This window comes from Orcinus orca, chromosome 20 (genome assembly GCF_937001465.1).
Source record: "Orcinus orca chromosome 20, mOrcOrc1.1, whole genome shotgun sequence".
NCBI lineage: Eukaryota > Metazoa > Chordata > Mammalia > Artiodactyla > Delphinidae > Orcinus > Orcinus orca.
The window spans coordinates 25,739,413-25,761,678 of NC_064578.1; the positions used below are offsets into that span (position 1 = coordinate 25,739,413).

At 35.9% G+C, this 22,266-nt stretch overlaps 1 long non-coding RNA gene across 1 annotated transcript in view; it reads left to right on the forward strand.

Moving 5' to 3' along the window:
• Positions 1-5,514: 5,514 nt before the first annotated feature.
• The window catches only part of LOC125962682 (uncharacterized), a 29,877-nt gene continuing 13,125 nt past the window's right edge, over positions 5,515-22,266 (forward strand). Inside the window, exons 1-2 of the long non-coding RNA XR_007474216.1 lie at positions 5,515-8,996; positions 9,602-9,664. This is a non-coding gene — a long non-coding RNA (uncharacterized LOC125962682). The remainder of the gene's footprint in view (positions 8,997-9,601; positions 9,665-22,266) is intronic.

Consider the following 22,266-nt stretch of genomic DNA (forward strand, 5'->3'; position numbering starts at 1 on the left):
CACCACAATCACTGTTTTGGGGCTCCCATTCCTCACTAAGCTACACCTTTCAAATCATCCTTCAGGACTGAGAACCACTAGAGAAGGGGTTACTTTTCAGGCAGAGACTACACAAAGAATGGCGAGCCTTGTTTCAGCACAGAACGCTGATTGTCACATAAAAGAGAATGTCTCTGCCCCTTCATACTTATTAACTGTGGACTATCAATAGGCAACTTAGTAAGACGATTAATTCTTTTTAAAAGTATTCTTTATACTGTACTTTAATTCTTTAGTTTGACTATGCACAACAGAACATAGTAATCAGGTGGGAATCTTTTGTAACACCAATAACTCAATCAGCTTGACAATACAGTCATAAAATTTTTGGAGTGAGGAAACCCTGGAATGATCATTACATGGTGTACCATGGAGATAGATACAACATAATTAAGTGAACTAACTGCAAGGCCAGAAGTAAAACTCAGTTCCCACATTTCTAAATTTGGTGATTCCCTGCCAAAACCTCCAACTTTCACAACATCTGGATATTAATATAAATAAAAATATGGCAATAACCCCCCCCCAAAAAAAAAAACCCTGAAAGGGCATTTCTCTTACCTGTGAAATTTTTGAAAAAAAAGGTGTATTATTTTACATTGGTGTTCCTAAGTATAAATCACCTTTCTTTGTAGTTCTACTCATATTATTACCCTCAGACACATTTGTTCCCCTGTTTCTATTTGTTGGATTGTTAAAAGTCATTACTAAGTGTTGGTAGCCTTTGTATATATTTTCCACAACCAGAGGCAAGGTAGGTGTGAGAGTCTTTTAGGTAGTTATCTCTTCTTTCCAGACTTAGTAATTGGAATATCTGTTAGATCAGGTGGGTCTTGATTTCTCTGGCCAAGAAATCTTAGCCAAATTTTTACATAGACAATGGGTAGCAGTAACTTTGAAATAATTATACTGAGGCTTAAATGAAGAACATGATACCAAGTTATGGCACTCAATATTTTATAATCTGTACAAATAATTCAGCCAAATCAGTATAAAGTTACATATTTGACTACATCTTGTTGCTCCTCCATCCCTACCCACTCTTACAGAGTGGCAAAATAGTGCCTTACACTGAAATCTAATTTAATATGATACCATCAGCTTTTACAGAAGAATGCTACAAAGAACTGCTTTAAGGAACTCACCATGGTTGTTATCTCAAGTTGGTTGAGAACACGGATGGCAATGCATTTCCTGAGACCTGTCAAGAGAATATCCCACCTCTTTTGACCATCTCTTCCTGAACAGTTCATTTTTTTTACAGCCTAAGTATTGTCAGTGTAATAACCTACCAAATTCCTTCAACATGGGTTGCTTAAAATCTTAGAAACAATAGTAAATGTGTAAAACTTTCACTAAATGATACTTGTATTATATTTTGTTCTATTTCTGGTTTGACTTTAGGTTGATAGTCTTGTTATTTTTCTACTTTCTCACCTATTTCTAATTATGTTGCTTTGATATATTTTAAATATCCTCATAAGCTCTCCTAAATCCTTTTTAGAACAAAGTGAGGAATAAATAACTAAAACTATGAGCAACTTCACATGTGCAGAATACGATGGGAGGGTGAATATTCATAACATAAAATTAGGTTTTCTTTAAATAGAGTCTATGTCAAATAAATTGGGCTTTTTACTTTTCTGTTGGCTTAGCTGCCATCTCTCTTTCCTCATTAGTTCAGTGAGGCCCTTACTTTACATCTTTCTCTTGTAACTATCCCAGTGTTGATTAAATAGTAGATATCTATCTCTGTCTGCTTAGTATCAACATATCCCTGAAAATTAAATCATCTAAAATACCACAAATTCATCTACTGAGAAATTCAGCACAATCTTGGATAACAAGTAAAAATAGTAAGAATGTCACTATTTTTGATGTCCACATAATTTTGATTGGACTAAGATCATGTGAGATGTAGAAAAATAACAGAGAAGACTTTAACTAGGTAAATATTTTAGCGAGCTAATCAGACTCTGTGTGTGTGTGTGTGTGTGTGTGTGTGTGTGTGTGTCTGTGTATGTGTGAGAGAGAGAAAGAGAGAGAGAGAGTAGAATCTGCACAGGTTTGAAATAGCAAATTAGGAAGGAAGAAAAGTAAGAATAGTACAGTAGAGAAGAAATAATTAAAGAAAAGGAGATGAGTAAGAAGTAATGGGACTTCCTTCCTTTCTTTCTTATAAATTATGGAAACAGAAGTGAGGAATTATGAACATAATTATTCTTTGGAGTTTTACCACACTCGACTAGGACTGACAATCAATGTGGATAATTATATTTTCCATAATTTCATTTTATTGCTGGAAAGACATTTTCTATGCCTTTTCATATATTAAAGCATTTTCAGCAGTTATATTCTCTCGGCACACAGATAGTTGCTCAGGCAAATATAAAAATAAAACTATTGCCATCTATTTATCTGTTTACATTTTGTCCTGTCTTTTAGATTCTGAACGCCCTGAGATCAGACCTTTTCATTATTCATACTTATCCAAACATAGTGCCTGGCTCAAGGTAAAGCTTCTGCTGAATACCATAAATAATTTACTCAAAATAGTCCCTGTTTTCAAAGATTACACTTGGAAAAGAAATATTTAGGCAATAAAACAAGAGGAAGAAAAGGGTGCTAAAAATGGGTGGTGGTCAAATGGGGGGTGTACTCTAAGAGAACACCTCAAAATGACAGAATCGTGTGGGTTATAATCATACAGAAGGCTTCATGGAAGCGATGGGATATGTACTGGGATGAGAAAGTACTTAGAGAAAGAGGAACAGACTTCCACATCATGGGGAACATATTTTGATTCAACACCCTGCTGTGTTCCCTTTGTGTGTCAGAGCTTATGATTGCCAGTAAGAACACACAGGAATGAGACAGACTGAGTCAGTGCTTACAGCTTAGTGGGGTGTGTAAAGAAGCAACTAGGCAATGAAAATACAGTGTAATGAGAGTTACTGAGGAGGAAGTCCAGTATCCCCTATGAGTATATGAGAAGGGTCTCAACCTGGAGATTAAGAACAATCTTCCATGAGTAACTACCTGTTTGGTGGAGACCTACAGATAAGGAGTTTGCAAAATAAAGGTGGGAAACTGTGTCAGTTTTTCCAGCCTGGAAAAAAAAAAACATAAAGAGAAGACTGGCAGAAGATGTGGCTGAAGAAAGCCAGAACATGAAGGATTCATTAAGCCCTATAAAGAAGCTTATGGTAGAAACAATAGTGAATCATTGAAAGACTGTGATCAAAAGAATAACACAGTAAAAATAAAACAAAATAATAATATTAGATATAGTAAAATATAGAAGAATTTGAATAGATTGAATTATCTAGAGTAGAGATTATCTGGAGTTCTATGAAATCAGTAAAGTGGAGTTTGATTCTGAAAGACTTTGAGAGACAAGTTAAACAGCGTTTCAGTCTCTTACCCAAAGACTCTAGAGAGCTGTAATTGCTCATTAGCCAAGACAGGCTAGTGTATTCCCTATATGTGAGGCACTTAACAAAGCAGATAGTTTTTAAAATTTTGTTTCTCCTTTATTATGTGCTGTCGTGTACTGGGCAAGGTCATTCAGGGAACCAGGCTCCCCATCTTGAACAGGTATCATCTAGAAAAGGGACAGATGATGTTGGCTGTGGGTCTGTCATATATGGCCTTTATTATGTTGAGGTAGGTTCCCTCTATGCCCACTTTCTGGAGAGTTTTTGTCATAAATGGGTGTTTAATTTTGCCAAAAGCTTTTTCTGCATCTATTGAAAGGATCATATGCTTTTTATTCTTCAATTTCTTGATGTAGTATATCACAAGGATTTTTTTTTCTTTTTTTTAAAATTTATTTTATTGAAGTATAGTTGATTTACAATGTTGTGTTAGCTTCAAGTGTCCAGCAAGGAGATTCAGTTTATATATATATTCTCGTTCAGATTCTTTTCCATTGCAGGTTATTACAAGATGTTGAGTATAGTTCCCTGTGCTATACAGTAGGTCCTTATTGTTTACCTATTTTTTTTAACATCTTTATTGGTGTATAATTGCTTTACAATGGTGTGTTAGTTTCTGCTTTATAACAAAGTGAATCAGTCATACGTAAACATATGTTCCCATATGTCTTCCCTCTTGCGTCTCCCTCCCTCCCACCCTCCCTATCCCACCCCTCCAGGCTGCCACAAAGCACCGAGCCAATATCCCTGTGCCATGCGGCTGCTTCCCACTAGCTATCTACCTTACTACGTTTGTTAGTGTGTATATGTCCATGACTCTCTCTCGCCCTGTCACAGCTCACCCTTCCCCCTCCCCATAACCTCAAGTCCGTTCTCTAGGAGGTCTGCGGCTTTATTCCTGCCTTACCCCTAGGTTCTTCATGACATTTTTTTTCCTTAAATTCCATATATATGTGTTAGCATACGGTATTTGTCTTTTTCTTTCTGACTTACTTCACTCTGTATGACAGACTCTAGGTCTATCCACCTCATTACAAATAGCTCAATTTTGTTTCTTTTTATGGCTGAGTAATATTCCATTGTATATATGTGCCACATCTTCTTTATCCATTCATCCGATGATGGGCACTTAGTCACAAGGATTTTTGATACTGAAAAATCCTTGCATCCCTGGGATAAATCCCACTTGATTGTGGTGCATGATCCTTTTCATGTATTTTTGGATTTGGTTTGCCACTATTTTGTTGAGAATTTTTGTGTCTACAATTGGTTCTGGGAAAACTGGACAGCTACATGTAAAAGAATGAAATTAGAACATTCTCTAAAACACCATACACAAAAATAAACTCAAAATGTATTAAAGACCTAAATGTAAGACCGGGTACTGTAAAACTCTTAGAGGAAAACATAGAACACTCTTTGACATAAATTGCAGCAATATCTTTTTGAATCCACCTCTTAGAGTAATGAAAATAAAAACAAAAATAAACAAATGGCACCTAAATAAACTCAAAACCTTTTGCACAGCAAAGGAAACCATAAACAAAACAAAAAGATAACCCACATAATGGGAGAAAATATTTGCAAACGATACTACCAACAAGGGATTAATCTCCAAAATATATATACAGCTCGTGCAGCTCAGTATCAAAAAAACAAACAGCCCAATTAAAAAATGGGCAGAAGACCTAAAAAGACACTTCTCTAAAGAAGATATACAGATGGCCAAAAAGCACAGGGAAAGATACTCAAAATCGCTAATTATCAGAGAAATGCAAATCAAAACTACAATGAGGTATCACCTCACACCGGTATGGCCATCATCAGAAAGTCTACAAACAAAAAATGCTGGAGAGGGTGTGGAGAAAAGGGAACCCTCCTACACTGTGGGAATATAAACTGGTACAGCCGCTATGGAGAACAGTATGGAGGTTTAAAATACTAAAAATAGAGCTACCATATGACCCAGCAACCCCACTCCTGAGCATATATCTGGAGAAAACCATAATTTGAAAAGATACATAGTTCAATGCAGCACTATTTACAATAGCCAAGACATGGAAGCAACCTAGATATCCACTGGCAGAGGAATGGATAAAGATGTGGTACATATATACAATGGAATATTACTCAGCCATAAAAAGAATAAAATAATGCCATTTGCAGCAACATGGATGGACCTAGAGATTATCATACTAAGTGAAGTAGGCCAGACAGATAAAGACAAATATCATATAATATCGCTTATATGTGGAATCTAAAAAAAAAAAAAAAAAAACATAGATACAAATGAACCTATTTACAAAACAGAAACAGACTCACAGACTTAGGAAACAAACTTATAGTTACCAAAGGGGAAAAGTGTGTGTGTGGGGATACATTAGGAGTTTGGTATTAACAGATACACACTACTATATATAAAACAGATAATCAACAAGGACCTACTGTATAGCACAGGGAACTCTACTCAATATTCTGTAATAACCTAAATGGAAAAATAATCTGAAAAAGGATATATGTATAACTGAATCACTTTGCTGTACACCTGAAACTAACACAACATTCTAAATCAACTATACTCCAATATAAAATAATTTTTTAAAAATATTTGGAACAATACACAGCCAAAAAGAAAAAGAGAGAGAGAAAGAAAGAAAAGGGACAAATGTAGGGTAAGGAACTGGCCTCTTCCGTGCTTCCATTGAAGTACCCTCTGTTACTTTCATGGGTAGCCCATTAGCCAGAACTAGTCATGAGGACCTACCTACATGCAATATAGGTCTGTTTATATACGTGTTAACTTGCCCCGCTTCCTTCTTAGTGTATATGTTTAAGTTTCTGATCACATAGCTCTATTTACAATTTTGCATTTCAAATGTGGGGCAGCAAATGGAATTTTCGCTGAGCACCACCGTCCCTGTTGCAGCAAAGGATGAAGATGTCAAGGGTTAGCTTCGGATGTAGGAAAGCAAAAAATATATATAAAGAGATTGATTAGAAGCAAGACACTGTCCAGAAAATATGTGCAACAGCACAAGTGGGAGATGAGAAGAAACCGAACTAGAAATGGAGCATAAGAAAAATGAGAACGGTGCCTATTCTTACCATTAGAAAGTCTATTCAACAACGCACTGAAATTAGGAAGTTTGCTAAATAAGCAGTACTCTAGTACATCCTGACTTATATTTTTTTTTAATGCAGATCTCTAGAGATACAGATTTTTATCCCGTGAAGCAAATGCCCATTTTCTGAAATGACTGAATGTCAAAACAGAACATTTCATATTAATGGCATGAAGTGAGAGCACTGAATGACTTCATGCCATTAATATGAAATGAAAGTCAGAATTGAAAGTTTGAGAATCTAGCCTCTAAGAAAAACAGTGCAGCGTTTGTAATATATAAAAGCTTTTTGCTCTGTGGGAAACAGTTACTAGCGAGGGCAGTCTGAAAACATACTGTTTGGAGATTTGGGAGTCGCAGTCCTTGAAGGGAAGATTTACTCTGGTCAATTTTACAATTTATGCATTTTTGGTGGTTGTGATGTATGAGTCACAAGGGTAATAAACTTCTAATAGGTTGAAGTAAAGTTAAGCATTTCCCAGCATTTCTATTAATTATCTGTGAAAGAGAAAAAAGAAAATTAATGCAGAGACATAAGCTGGTCTTTGAACAAAGAGGGATATGTTTTATTATGATGGTTTTGGCTACAGTCCTTTTCAAAATGGGCAAAGGACCAAGAAATATTTAAGCAGATTAAAATTATAAATAGAGCAATGTGATCAGTAACTTAAATGTTATATACACTAAGAAGGAAGGGTAGCAAGTTAAAATGTAAATAAACAGAGCCAGAATAAGATCCAGAAAACGTCTAGCTAACCGTAAGTACTGAAAAGGCTTCTCTAAATAGGAGAATTTATATTCTGTTAACAGCTAGAAAATGCATTTGTTTCACAATTTTTTCAAAAGAAATACAAGTCCCAGTAATTTAAAAAGTATTCTTAATTTCCATATGCTTACGTACAGAAAAACAAAACTAGAGCTTAGAAAATAATCATTGTGTATTCACTGTAGCATTCTTTGAAACAATGAAACATAGCAATAGTTGAAATGTATATTAACTGGAAATGGATAAATATTATATAACATATCCGTATGATAGAATATTTGGCATCAGTTAAATAAAATCAATAGATCTATCTATTACCAAATATCAACATGCACTAGAGGTATCAGTAGAAGTGAAGAGACCTCATTTCACTCAAGCAGATCATAGTATAGGAAATAGAAAATTAAGTTTATGGCTACAGTATGGCATCAGTCATAGAAGTACGTCAGGGATGTGTGGTGGTAGCACATGAGAGCATGAGGACAAGACACAGGAAAGATAATTATAGGGATATAGTGAGTTGAGTCTTGAAATGTGAATATGGGTGTATTGAACACCTCTTGTATAAAACTTTATATGCTCTCTTTTTCCAGCCCCTGCTGGGTGACAAGCCTATCCCAGGTAAAATCGGAGAGCACCTTGCTCAGGCCTCCGCTACAAAATTTTTTTTCCTGCCCTTTGTTTATCAGCAACCCCAGCACCTTCTCTGACTCCTTCAGGTGTGTTGCTGCCATAAATCTGCATGGCACTCCCACACGAGCCACTCAAAAGGACCGTAAGTAATGCACGTGGGCCATACTTGACTAATGGAAGCTGGGAGACAACTGATAAATGCTTCTCCTTTCTGTCTGTTATGAGAACAGACACAGATGAGCAAAGGAGAAAAAACAGTACATCCAAAGAGCTGCAAATCATTCACTTTTCTTGAATCTAGAATACGATAAAAGTGTGATAAGAGACTCATTCAAGTGCCTGATCATGAAGAGCCTTGTGTAGCATACAACAAAACTAGGAGTCTATCTCATCAGCATGGGATTACTACTGAATGGTTGAAATCTGTGTGACAATATGAAATGTCAATTTTTTTAAATTCTTTTAGTTATGTGGAGGTGAATTTGAAAGTAACATCACCAAAGATAAGAGACAAGTTAGATACAATTCTTGATCCAGAAATGAAATCATTAAAACGTAAAAAAAAAACCCTCAAATCTACAGCTATTATTGGATCCAAAAAAAACAAAAAAGACAGTTCTTAGTACTTATGACATTAAGGATAAAGGAAAAATTTATCGCTGCTGTTTTTGTTTCCTGAAAGATGCCATAAACTCATCTGGGAAGATCCACTTTCGTTAGGAGATACAAACACATTTACACATACATACACACATACATTTGCAAGTTTGAGTTAGAGGTAACCATGGCTACTCTGGTTAAGATTGCAAGTAGGCTGACACAAATAACATGGAGTTGGACTGCAGAAGAGAAGTCTGCTTTGGAAATATGAGTTAAAGCATTTTTGTTGTGTTTCACTATCAACAGGCAGTTTGACTAGATGGAATTGACTCCTGCAAAGAATATGTAAAGGGAGAAGAGGAGCCTGACATGGGGAAAAAGATGGAGATTTCCTACTAGGTGAGTAGGTGGAAGAGGAATCTCCACCTTTTGAGACTTATGGATAAGTCTCAAAATACATAGTCACAAGAGAACAGAATGGTGTGTTAAAGAAGCATAGTTCAGAAAATTTTATAAGTCACTGAGAAAAATCAGTGTCAAAGACCACAGGGAGGTCAGCTGAGAGAAGTCTGAAATTGATTCACTGAACTATACCAAGAAGAGTCCACAACGAGTGTAGACTCATTTTAAGTAGATTGTAAGGAAAGTGGAGAGGTAAGCCTAGGCTTGGTTACACTTTTCTGAAAATTCTTATAGAGTTAAGTTACATTTGTAAAATACTTGTTGCTAAATGTAAGAAAAGATTGGATGATTGAACTGGGAATAAGAATGTCTTTCTTACTGTTAGAAGCTGCTAGTGAAAAGTCTAACACATACTCGGGTATAGTAAATGTATTCTTTTAAATTAATGTGCAAAACTTTTTGCGCTTAAACCCTGTGCCTAATTTCACCTGCAAGAAGAGAACAGGCTGAACCTAAAAGCAGCATTTATTTTTATCAATCACAATCTGTAATTACTATACACAAGTAAAATTTTTTTTTGTTTGCTTGCTAACTTGCTTTAGGAAACACACAGAAATGCAAACACCGAGATGAAAGAAGGTGATAACTATTGAAGAAACAAGAAGGTAATTCACTTTTTTTTTAACACAGAAGCCAAACAGTCAATATATTCTGAATGTACCTTGGAGGGAAAAAATTTTTCTCAGGCACCAGATAATCTGAGATTTATTTGAATATCTTAACTGCCTAGTAGAAAATCAATGATTTTCAGAAGAGAAGTAAAAACTTTGTGTTTATGTAACCAAACAAATTGCAGCCCAATGGTTGTGATTAACTCAGGCCACAGTTTTAGCATTCTTGTGGCTTACTATCAGTTAATCGGCTCCAGGATTCACATGTGTTAAAAAACGAAGAATGTATGAAAGTGAGATGATAAAAGTATTTTAGGGAAAAAAATTAAATTGAGTAATGGTGCAGGACAATACATTTTACTATCTGCTAGAGAAAGAGAGTGCAGCTACCCAATTAAGGGCTGAATAGCTGGATAAAGGCAGCCTTAGATTTAGACACTACCTCTGACAGAATCTGTGAGATGCTGGGCAAATCCTTCACACCATCACTCCATGGAAGATATTGTTAACATCTTCATTATACACATGAGGATGCATCTATAAAAGGTAGTGTGGTAAAAATTAATACTGGTACTGTTTATCGTTATTATTGTGGTGGTAGTGTACCAGCTTTCAGTTAGCATCTGGAGTCCAGCACACATGATGACATAACATCAGGGTTTAATTGGAACTAACTTTTTGGAATTACACATATTCTGTTATAAGTATTTTAAACTGCAAATGTCTACGATGGTTTCATAACTTTTTCAAGAAAAACTAGAAAAATGGCATGTAATTTCCTTTGGGCTCTGGCTCTACCTACTCTCCTATCATTTCTATCACCATATTTCATATGTGGAGACCTTTGTGGACGTACAAGAAAACAATGAAAATGGAGTACAGCGTCTCCCCTGCATCTGCCTGGATTTTCTGCACTGGAATGACTGTCTCTACTTCCTGAAAGCCATTCAGCCCTGCCTGCCAGGTGGCCTTGGCCAGTTGAGCTACTTTTGCACTAAATGCTCAGCGACAGAATGGAGTGTCACAGGTGAAAGTACGTTTTTAAAAGGAGGAAAAAGAGAAAGATTCATAGAGAAAGAAAAATGAAGAAAGTAAAGGAGGGAGGTATGAAGGAAAGAAGGAAGGAGGGATGAGGGGAGGGAGGAAGGAAGAAAAAAGGGAAGTGGGAAGAAGGAGAAAGGAGCAAGGGGGGAAAAAGGATGTGAATCAACTAACTGGAGCCATAGCGTGAAGGTGAAGACCACATAGCTTCAGATGAAGATTGTTTCCACTTGGATCCAAGCCAAGGCCTTTTTGCCATCCTAAATGCCTCTCCATTATCCATGCTAAGCAACTTCCTTTTCTGAATTACTCAGAGCGAAGTGAGAATGTGCTTCAAACTTACCAGCCATAGAAAACATGCAGTTAAAATATATTCAAAGGGAGACAGTATGGAAGAGAGCAGTGCAGTCAAATACTAAATTGACACAATTGTTACCATGCTTTTTTCTTAAAGCAGTTATTTTAGGTCTATTTCCATTACCACCTCCTTCAATTAAAAATTATGTATACATCAATTTTCAAGTAACCTCTGCTTTCGAGGAACAAAGAAGATTAATTATACCGTGCCACCACATCCCACTACCCTGTCGTCTCCTTACCACAGCAAATGAACACTAAACAGCCCAAGATTAAAATCAGAAATAAAATATATCAGAAACATCTTCTTTTAAGTCAGGACACAAAATAAAGATTTCTGTTGTGTTGGGAGATGTAAATGCCAGTTTTCTTGCTATTTACAAAAAAAAAAATGCCCATGAAATATTTTGTGAGCATTATACTGGGAGCCAGGAGACCTCGCTAGGCACTATTCTCCATTCTGTCATTTGTTCCGTTTTATTTTTATTGTACTTATACTTGAGTGAATGTGTTACTCTAAATATATAATCACTCAATATTTTCAATACATTTTGCCCTCAATTAGTTTCCTCAAACCTCTGTGGAAAATTACGTTAAAGTTTAGCTTCATCCAAATTAGCGTCTTCCTAATAGAAGAAACTTGGCCTTAGAGTACATGCTGCATGGACATCCCAGGGGAAGCAAAGTTTATGCAATTTATCTTATCCTCATTAATAGCCATGCTGGGATATGGAATCTACATACATTTTTAAAAATAGCAAATTTTCAGAATCCTTAAACCACTTATCAGGAAATCCCTCTTCTTTTTTGTGGCTCAGTGGTCATCTAGCAAGTAGGTTTTTAATTGTTGTTCATGTTTATTTGTTTGTCTTTCCACATCTCTGTCTAATGTAACCATCATCTCCATAGATAACTTGGCACAGAAAAACTGGGACAGAGAATAATCTTCTTAGAGGATAATCTCACTGTAGTATCATAAAGTAGTTGAATAATAACATTAAGATATGGTCTTATCTGAGGTTTCCTTTCTGGAAATAGTCATCCTAAACCATGTAAAAATTGAGAAAAAAAAATCATTACCAAGGAGCTTTCATAGGGGTCTAAGAGGCACGCTAGTCTAAGGAGTTTGCACTATACGCAAGGCTTACAGAATTGTCACAGACTCGAATGCCCATTCATTGTTCAATCCTAGTCTTAGATGATGCCTTCCATACACATGCCTTCCAATTCAAAATTAATTATGTTTTCTATTTCCTTAATTTCCTTACTTATTTGAAATCATTTGAGGACAAGCAAATCGAATGGACAGCAGATTGAAATGAGTGCCAGAACATTGTTTAAATTGGGATATTCCATGTGGAAGGGACAGCCATTTATTCAGACTTCTATTCCCTATTCAAATTGAAGTCATTTGGAAAATTGCCCTCTCCCTTTATTTTCCTCCTAGTTATGTATGGGAAAAGCATAACCTCAGCAACATCATCCACTTCCCAACTGTATTAGAGAAATTTTGGTAGAACTTTTAATGACAAAACAATGAACTCAGTTATCTATAATCCTGAAAATATTCAAAAACTGTTCCACTATCATGATGGCAACATATGCACACACCTCAATATGCGCTTACACATGAATACAGCATCAATATCTTAATGTGATAATGAAACCAAAGTGGGGAAAATCAAACAAATTAGCTTACCAGATATAAAATTGTTAAAATAGCTCAATTTACTCATTTTATCACTATGGAAACGAAAGCACAAAGGTGAAATTGCTTACTCATGTTTCAGTTCACTGTCAGAGAGTCAGGATAATAAAAGTAATCAAAATACTGCCACAAAGCAGGTTTAGAAAGTTGCAAAGCTATTAAAGGTATTTTGACATCGTTCTCTCATTTGTCAGTGCCAATCATACTTGTACAAATTGTAAAGATCTCTAAGGAAAAGATTAGATTATCAGGTTTCTAGAAGTTTTAGAATATAATACAACCATTGGTAGCTCTTAGGTAAATTACCTAAATTAGTGATTAAATAAAAAGTTGTATTTCTTATGCTTATCAAAACTGCAGAATTGTTCTAAGATCTACATTCTGCTAGGAAGTTTTCTGCTATTAGCTCCATAGAAATTTGCAGTTTGAGATTTTTTTTTTGTTTTCTCTCTGGCTTTTAATGTTTACAGAACTCCTCCACTTTTTAATTTAAAACATTTTATGAATAGAAAAATAAAATAAAAATACAACAAACATGTATATGTAGATTAATAATGTAAATGTATGAGACTATGTAATAAAAGAGGTATAATACAATTATGGTAATTACCTATCTGAGAGTTTTGAGATATGATTTTCCTAGAAGAAATATAATTTTATTTGCAAAGAAGCTGAATTTAGATCTTATCAAAAAATGTAACTTTTAAAAGATAAAAAAGGTTGAAGAACTTGTCTACACTGGATACAGTTTTGCGGGGTATTTTTTAATTTGGAAATTCCAATCTTTGTAGTATATATGGCATTCACTGAGTTCTCCCAGTCTGTCTTCGGCAATGAAACAAGCAAAACTGCATCCTGCTATCAAACAGAAAAAACTTCAAAAAAGAAATTAACATTCCAAACAGAAGAAAGGGGAAGTGTTTACTGAGACTTGTTTTTGAATTATTTATATTTCATGATTTGTGCATCCCATGAGGGGATTCAGAGCATTGCCAAGAAAATATGGGAACACCTGCCCCAAGAGCTGTGGACAATGATTCACTAAACTTAATGATAAAATGTTCCGAGACTCAGGATCAAATGCCATTTACTATAATTTCTGGTTCACAGTTTTGCTTTAGCAGTGTATGTTTTATCCTTCAATGAAGTGGAGGCTTAGAAAAAGCAAACTGACTCTTACAAAGAGAAATGTATCCTCAGAATTTTCTACTCAACATATTATCAGCCTAAACATTTTCATCCAGCCCTCAAGGCTGGGGACTCTTCTTAGTAACTGAGAAGACGAGTCCATAAATATGTATTTATTTGTATACCCACTTATTATATATCTCCTCCACCAGAATCGACATATGGTTGCTAAAGTTAAGAATCCTGTCTTATTTATTGGGCTTCCCTGGTGGCGCAGTGGTTGAAAGTCCGCCTGCCGATGCAGGGGACACGGGTTCGTGCCCCGGTCCGGGAAGATCCCACATGCCACGGAGCGGCTGGGCCCGTGAGCCATGGCCGCTGAGCCTGCGCGTCCGGAGTCTGTGCTCCGCAACGGGAGAGGCCACAACAGTGAGAGGCCCACGTACCACACACACACACACACACACACACACACACACACACACACACACAGAATCCTGTCTTATTTATCTTGGTAGTGTCTGAAACTAGAAAAGTTGGTATTTAAAAATATTTGTTGAATGAATGAGCAAACGTCATGTTTACCTGGATAAGCTAGCTATCCAAACACCTCTAACAATACTAAAGCTACATAAGGGAGGACAGCAATGTGATTCTAACATGAACAGGGTTGGAGGAGGGAGCAAAAACAAAATTTAAAAATAGTGGCTGGAAAATCACCATTGGGATTTATGAGATGTGGGCTGTATTAGGTGTTTCAGAACTTAGCCTGTGAAAGCACTGTACATGATGTTTGACTACTTTGGGTTGAAAAGTACGGAAGCATGAGTTTACCACAGAAGCAGAATGATTTCCAACCGTTATAACAGTTATTGTCACAAACCAGGAGAGAATATATTTTGGTCAGCCCAGGGGAACACTAACCATGTCAAATATAAAAGTCCCAACAGCTTTGAAGAGAAACAAAAGCAACCTTATTACTCCTGCTTCTATAATTCTAGAAACGAATGTTTCCGTTAGGAAATATGCACTATTGAAATGCACCCCTCTCCCTGAAAACTTCATTTAGACAGTTAAAATTGGTATTTAGTTGTTTGCCCAGATAAATATTTCATATTGAAAACACAAACATTTTTGCTTGGGATATTACAATTTAATAGGAAATATTCAATAACTTCTCCTGATAGGATAATGTGACTGTTGCTTAGTGATATTTTAATGTAACTTTTTATTTTAGTTAAGAACACATTCTCATGATTCGGAAAAAAAAAAAATCTTTTTTTTTCCACATTGTATTTTGTTGCTTGTCTCATTGAGGATGCTTAATGAAAACCTAGACTATTTATTTACTGGCTTCCAAATCGTCCAGGCAAATAAAAGCAAGAACTCTTAATGACAACAGTGCACGTATTGTCAGGATTTCACTTTGCTACAATTTATGCCCTCCACAAATGTCTGGCATCCTAGACTAGAAAACACTTAGGTTCTCACTCCTACCACTGTCTGATTATCTTTGCAAGAACTTCCCTAATACTACAGGGGAAAAAAAAAATCTCTAAAAGCCTCAGAAATTTTATCTCCTAGTAGCCTCTTCATTGGCTATAAACCTTAGCGTTAGCTTCTACCCATTTGATCTTATTTGGGATTGCTTAATTGTTGCTTCCTTTTATATAATACAGTTGTTTTCAAGAAATATCACATGTTGCAAGTGAATATGGCCATGGCTAAATGAGGTTTACTGTAAAATAATAATTAAGTTTCATTTTTAAAGTACAGTGTCACTTCTGATTTAAAAGAACCATAGCGTAGAGTATCATGAAAGCAAATAACTATTGGCATAACCTAAATAAATATATTTTTAAATCTATAAGGTACATTGCAGTTGGAAATATAAAACGTGAAGCTGTCATCACTGAGGCCAATGATAACCTTTTCAAACTTTATTAACATGATTAGGATTTAAAGTTAGATATAATTAAATTAATAACAGCATCTTTTACTTAATTTTAAGAATAAAGCTTTAATAAAATCAGTATGCATTCTAATTGTTTATTTACACAATATTAATATTCAGACAGAAGGATCGCTAAAACACAGTTAATTAAATATAAATTAATGTGGTGGAATATTTAATTATCTTTTCTACACCTCACGACTAATGATTATGTAAATGCCTTGCATTTAATCTTGTTGCCAGGAAATTAACTTAATGGCCTTCAACAAATGAACATTTTGTATGCATTACAGGACACTTTATCTAAAATTTAACTGCATGGTATTAGTTTCAGATAATAACATGATTACACAATTTAAAATGTAAATGTATGCGATACTTTTGCCTCTCCCCCCACCTTTTTTACAAAGAGGAGACTAAAATTGTTCAAGTGTCATTTAATAACCCAGGTTCTGACATGTGAGAGATTTCCTGCTTATCACTGAGGAAGCCAACTCCTTTTAAAGGAAACACTTCCAAAGAAAAAAGACAAGTCCCTTTGCAGTGGACAGTTAAATCAATGATTTCATACAATGCCACCTTTAAAAGTAAATTACTTTGGATGTCAGAGGATGGCAGGGCCATCAGCACTCTGAGTGGTTTCTCCAAGCTTTGGGAATTCTCTGAAGTGCCAGCACTTTGGGATTTGTTAACAAAATCTCGGGACTTGTAACCCTCTCAAAGAACTGAAGCTCAGAATAATTACAAGTCTCATTAGATATCACTAAAAATATGGGAGACAGAGATTTAATTTTCCAGAGTAAGATCCTTGTCTTGAACAATTTTAATGAATAGACATTCCAATACCTAAATGAATAGAAATGATCTGTCCTACACTGAATGGGAAATCTCACAGAGGGAGTGACGTGAATAGCCAGGCAGCTCTCGTCTCACTGACTGTAGCAGATGCTGTTGTGCCCCCACGTAACTCCTCGTTCTTACCCCTCAGAGACTACCAACCAACCGACAGCACCAGCAATTCATTTCCTGAGATTTCTCTTTTTTTCCAACAGAGACCACTTTGCTGCCTACCTGGCAGATCAAGTGACAAGGTTTGGGATTTAATCCTCCCCATCCCAGCAGCCCTCAATCAATTATTAGAGTTGGTATATTAATGACCTGGCTACCTTGCTTACCCCTTGAGTGAGATCATTTGGAAGCATATGTTTCACACCGAGACCCAGAGTTTCCTATTGGAATGAAGTTCTAGTTACCTGTGCAAAGTGTCTTGATAATGGACCCTTTATTGCCTCTCCTTCTCTCCTTCATTTCCCAATTCCCTTACCGGTGTTTATTTCACTTCTCAGATAAATTCTATGCATTTATATTTTAACTCAGCCTCTGTTTCTGAGGAAATCCAAACTACATTAAGTCTGCTTGGGGGAAATCAATGCAGTCTGACATAGGACTGAGATCAGGACACTAAAACGTGGCATTAGGATTAGTAGAATATCCAGGAATTTCTAAGTGTATTAGATCACACCCATTCCTTCCTCACTCAGTCTCTGAATGAGATGTATAGAAAAATATTACATATTAAGATAGCTAATAGTTGAGGGCTTATTACATATCAGACATTTTTAAGTGCTTTACACATATGACCACATGTGTCTCAAAAAAAAACTCAACAATATAGACACTACTATAGCGCCCCCCAAAATTCCTTGCTTGTAACAACAGCTAGTTTATTATATCTCATAATCTTTTGAGTTAAGAATTGAGGCAAGTCTAGATCAAATAATTCTCTTCTTTCTCATAACGTTGATAGAAGTCACTGGCTGTATTCAGTTGAAATATGGGCTGGTCTAGAGGGTCCACAGTGGTTTCACTCGCTCATCTGGCACAGTGGGAAGAGTGGCTAGAAGGCTGGGCTCATTTGGAATTATCAACCAGAGCACCTTCACCTGGCCTTTCCAGTGTGGTGGGCTCATATAATAGTCTGACATCTTAATGGTAACTCAGAGCTCACAGAGAGAGGACTCCAGGGAAAGGAAGTATAAGCTGCCAGATCCTTAAGGCCTGGATCTAGAAAGTGGCACTGAGTCACTCCTGCTGTGCTCTATTGGTCAAAGGAGTTACTCCTCAGGTTCAAGGGGAGGGGGAGAGAACTTGCAGCCATCTTTAATCTTCCACATTAGGTTAAGTAGCTCACCTGCATAATTAGCAGAGCCAGATTTCAACCCCAAAATGCTAACTTCAAAGCCTAGATTCTTAAACACTATGTTTTCTTTCTTCCTATATAACAAAGAATAAGAAATGTAGAAGCAAATTAATATTTTTATTAATATCTGAGGCATTGTATCCATACTCCAACTCAGAGAATTCTTACAAATTGAACCACAGGTAGCATGATGTTACCAATACTGGGTAAAAATAACAGCTAGCATAGAAAGGTGTACCCAGCACAACATGCTAAATGCTAACACCTTTTTATTTTTTTTTCAGTTTTCACTCCAAACACAAAGCAAAGTGAGCCAAAAACGCAAAATATAACTAATTTTCAGATATTCTTCCTTGCACTCCCATCAAAACTTTGCACTCACACCAAGATGTATATACATGTATACATATACACACATATATATACACACATACACAGACATATACATAATGTGTGTGTGCATATATATATGTCTATATATATATATATATATAAACATAGATTTCAGATACTCCGATGAACATGCAGTTGTCTTTTTCATGTCTTTCATGCAAGGGCTACTCAATATAATATTACATATTTCAATGTATTCAGTAGGCAGTTATTAAGGGTGAGTCTAATTTTTAATGGATCTTATGCTCACCATTAGTTGTTGTGTATTCACATCTGGAAAGCATTTTATTACCAGCTGAGGTATCCTACAAAATAAGCCACCTTTCCCCAGAGCCTGCCTGCTTCACCATGAGATGTCTTCAGTAGTTAGAAGTAGACATCTCATTCTGCCTATTTCAAGGCCTTTGCTATATTATGACCATACTCCTTAGGTCTCCACATACCTGGAGGGATGTTTCCCTTGTTTATAAAAAAGAGATAAATGCCAGATGATGAGATCAGTAAATCTTTTCATGCATTTTTTAGATTTATGATCACTCATTTCTCAGAAAGTCCCAGGAGTGTAGGCTTCCAAAGTTCCAAGTTTATAATTCTAAATATGCTGTACTAACAGCAAACACTTTTCTCTATTGGGGAAAAAAGTAGCTTATGCATGATTTCAATATGATGGCTTTGATTTACTGCTTTATTGCTGCAGCTATTCAATGAGATTTCATAATAGAATTAATATATGTACTATATTTACTATATTAAGTATCTCAGTCATTTTCCTATATTCTATATGAGATATAGTCTATAGAAAGTCTATAAGGAGACTAATTCAAATTACAAAAAGACACAGCATTCTCTAATTTCTAGTTCATGGATTCATTCACAAAATATTCTAAAACCTTCAGAGTCACCTATTATATTCTGATGCATACAACATGAATTTATATCTTGCAACTTGGTAATGGTTCTAAATGGTTAACTATCCTAATTAATAAGTAACAAGAATGTTGCAATTCCCTCTATGTTTTTTCTATCATACAAGTAGTATTTTATACTTGAATCTCTGCACTGAAGGAATCTGAAATTTTCAGCTCCATGTAAAAATCCTCCATTTAGTTTTCATCCATATGAAACCACATTTATGCATAAGAAAATCCTACATGTTCTCTTTCTAAGCAAAGCTGGAAATACTGAGGAGATAAACATCTCCTCTGCACTCACTCCACAAGCAGGAACCAAAGAAATATCAGGCAACAAATCACAATCTATTTTTTTTCTTTTTTAAAAAAAATTTTATTGAAGTATAGTTGATTGACAATATCATGTAGGTTTCAGGTGTACGGCACAGTGACTCCGTTATACATATATATATTCTTTTTCAGATTATTTCCCCTTACAGGTTATTACATAATACTGAGTATAGAAACCACAGATATTTCCATTTCATACTATGGTAGTTGTAGATATCTCCCAACATCATTTACTCTCTTGCTGCTTTAGACTTACAGTAGTTATGAGACTTGTGGCTAGATCTTGTTTTTTATTTTTAATATAATTTTTTTACACACCATGTTCTTATTAGTTATCTATTTTATATATATTAGTGTATATACGTCTATCCCAATCTCCCAATTCTTCCCAATACCACCACCACTCCTCCACTTTCCCCCATTTGGTATCCATACGTTTGTTCTCTACTTCTGTGTCTATTTCTGCCTTGCAAACTGGTTCATCTGCACCATTTTTCTAGATTCCACATACATGCGTTAATATATGATATCTGTTTTTCTCTTTCTGACTTACTTCACTCTGTATGACAGTCTCTAGGTCCATTCACGTCTCTACAAATGACCCAATTTCGTTCCTTTTTATTGCGGAGTAATATTCCATTGTATATATGTACCACATCTTCTTTATCCATTCATCTGTTGATGGGCATTTAGGTTGCTTCCATGATCTGGCTATTGTAAATAGTGCTGCAATGAACATTGGGGTGCATGTGTCTTTTTCAATTATGGTTTCCTGTGGGTATATGCCCAGTAGTGGGATTGTGGGGTCATACGGTAATTCTATTTTTAGTTTTCTAAGGAACCTCCATACTGTTCTCCATAGTGGCTGTATCAATTTACATTCCCACCACAGTGCAAGAGGGTTCCCTTTTCTCCACATCCTCTCCAGCATTTGTTGTTTGTAGATTTTCTGATGATGCCCATTCTAACCAGTGTGAAGTGATACCTCATTGTAGTTTTGATTTGCATTTCTCTAATAATTAGTGATGATGAACAGCTTTTTATGTGCCTCTTGGCCATCTGTGTGTCTTCTTTGGAGATATGTCTATTTAGGTCTTCTGCCCATTTTTTGATTGGGTTGTTTGTTTTTTTAATATTGAGCTGCATGAGCTGCTTATATATTTTGGAGATTAATCCTTTGTCTGTTGATATGTTTGTAAATATTTTCTCCCATTCTGAAGGTTGTCTTTTCGTCCTGTTTATAGTTTCCTTTGCTGTGCAAAAGCTTTTGAGTTTCATTAGGTCCCACTTGTTTAGTTTTGTTGGAATCTGCTTGCTAGTATTTTGCTGAGGATTTTTGCATCTATATTCATCAGTGATATTGGTCTGTAATTTTCTTTTTTTGTAGTATCTCTGTCTGATTTTGGCATCAGGGTGATGGTGGCCTCCTAGAATGAGTTTGGGAATGTTCTTTCCTCTGCAATTGTTCAGAAGAGTTTGAGAAGGATGGGTGTTAACTGTTCTCTAAATGTTTGATAGAATTCACCTGTGAAGCCATCTGGTCCTGGACTTCTGTTTGTTGGAAGATTTTTAATCACAATTTCAATTTCATTACTTGTGATTGGCCTGTTCATGTTTTCTTCCTGGTTCAGTCTTGGAAGGTTATACATTTCTAAGAATTTGTCCATTTCTTTCAGGTTGTCCATTTTATTGGCATAGAGTTGCTTGTAGTAGTCTCTTATGATGCTTTGTATTTCTGCAGTGTCCATTGTAATGTCTCCTTTTTCATTTTTAATTTTACTGATTTGAGTCCTCTCCCTATTTTTCTTGATGAGCCTGGCTAAAGATTTATCAATTTTGTTTATCTTCTCAAAGAACCAGATTTTAGTTTTATTGATCTTTGCTACTGTTTTCTTTGTTTCTATTGCATTTATTTCTGCTCTGACCTTTACGATTTCTTTCTAACCTTGGGTTTTGTTTGTTCTTCTCTCTCTAATTCCTTTAGGTTTAAAGTTAGATTGTTTATTTGAGATTTTTCTTGTTTCTTGACATAGGCTTGTATAGCTAAAACTGCTTTTGCTGCATCTCATAGTTTTTTGTTGTTGTTGTTTTGTTTTGTTTTGTTTGTTTGCGGTACGTGGGCCTCTCACTGTTGTGGCCTCTCCCGTCGCAGAGCACAGGCTCCAGACGTGCAGACCCGGCAGCCATGGCTCACGGGCGCAGCTGCTCCGCAGCATGTGGGATCCTCCCGGACCAGGGCAGGAACCCATGTTCCCTGCGTCGGCAGGCGGATTCTCAACCACTGCACCACCAGGGAAGCCCTCCCATAGGTTTTTGATCGTCGTGTTTTCATTGTCATTTGTCTCTAGGTATTTTTTTATTTCCTCTTTGATTTCTTCAGTGATCTCTTGGCTATTTAGTAACATACTGTTTAGCCTCCAATGTGTTTGTATTTTTTACGTTTTTTTCCCTGTAATTGATTTCTAATCTCATAGCATTGTGGTCGGAAAAGATGCTTGATATGATTTCAATTTTCTTAAATTTACTGAGGCTTGATTTGTGACCTAAGGTGTGATCTATCCTAGAGAATATTCC